Genomic DNA, 1,003 nt, shown 5'->3' on the forward strand with positions numbered 1-1,003 from the left:
ATATTTTATTATATATATTTATTTTTATTATATGCATATTTATTATTATATAAGTATTGAAACGATAATTACATGGATTCTCTTCCCAGATACTCGTTCACATATATTTACAATATAAACTTATGGCAATTAGATAATTCAACACCTGAATTTATTGCAACTCTGATCACAATACTTGATCAACAATTGAAAGTATAATTCAAACGATCATGACGTTGTTAAAACATTTACTATGTTGCTAAAAATTATCTTTTGTTAGATGGAATTGAACTTAATAAATATTACCTTGACTTGAATCATAAATATTTATTGGATGTTTATTCGATTGAAATCATACGAGTATGAAAGGAACTGGGACTGACAATCTGTAACCTTGTTTAATTATTTATCGAATGACATACGATATATATGATTGCGCTTCCTGCAACTGCAATTGGACAAAAACTTTTATTCGGTCGTTTATATTCTTTTCTTTTTTTTTTTTTTTTTTTCTTTCAAATTCATAATTATTATTATTATACAAACAACATAATTGGTATGGAATTCTTATCAAACGGAAGGAAGCTGACCTATCCTCACCCAATAAGCTTTGCAAACCTTGGAAACTAAGAGCCATTTTTTGTTCGATAAAAAATATAAGAATAAAATCGATACCAGAGATTTCATCATACTTACAATATTCGTAAACACATTTTAAGAAGCGAAAAAAATAATCGAAATATAATGTGTCCGTTTATAAGATAATCAAATTTATCGAATTTAAACTGTGAATCGAGTGTTATAAACTTATTTAACATTAAATTTTCATACTTATTTTTGTTTTTTTTTTCTCCCCCAAATACACAAAATCTCGTCAATTTGATTCTACTTATGAATAACAATTTTTTGTTCTATATCATTTAAAAAAACATGAGTAGAAATACATTTTTTTTTCTTCGATATAAACGTACGTACATAATATTTTACTAATATTAATATAATTATATATCCTTTTCTTAAATAT

Source organism: Polistes canadensis, unplaced genomic scaffold (genome assembly GCF_001313835.1).
Source record: "Polistes canadensis isolate GaletaPanama2010 unplaced genomic scaffold, ASM131383v1 scaffold_242, whole genome shotgun sequence".
NCBI classification, from domain to species: domain Eukaryota; kingdom Metazoa; phylum Arthropoda; class Insecta; order Hymenoptera; family Vespidae; genus Polistes; species Polistes canadensis.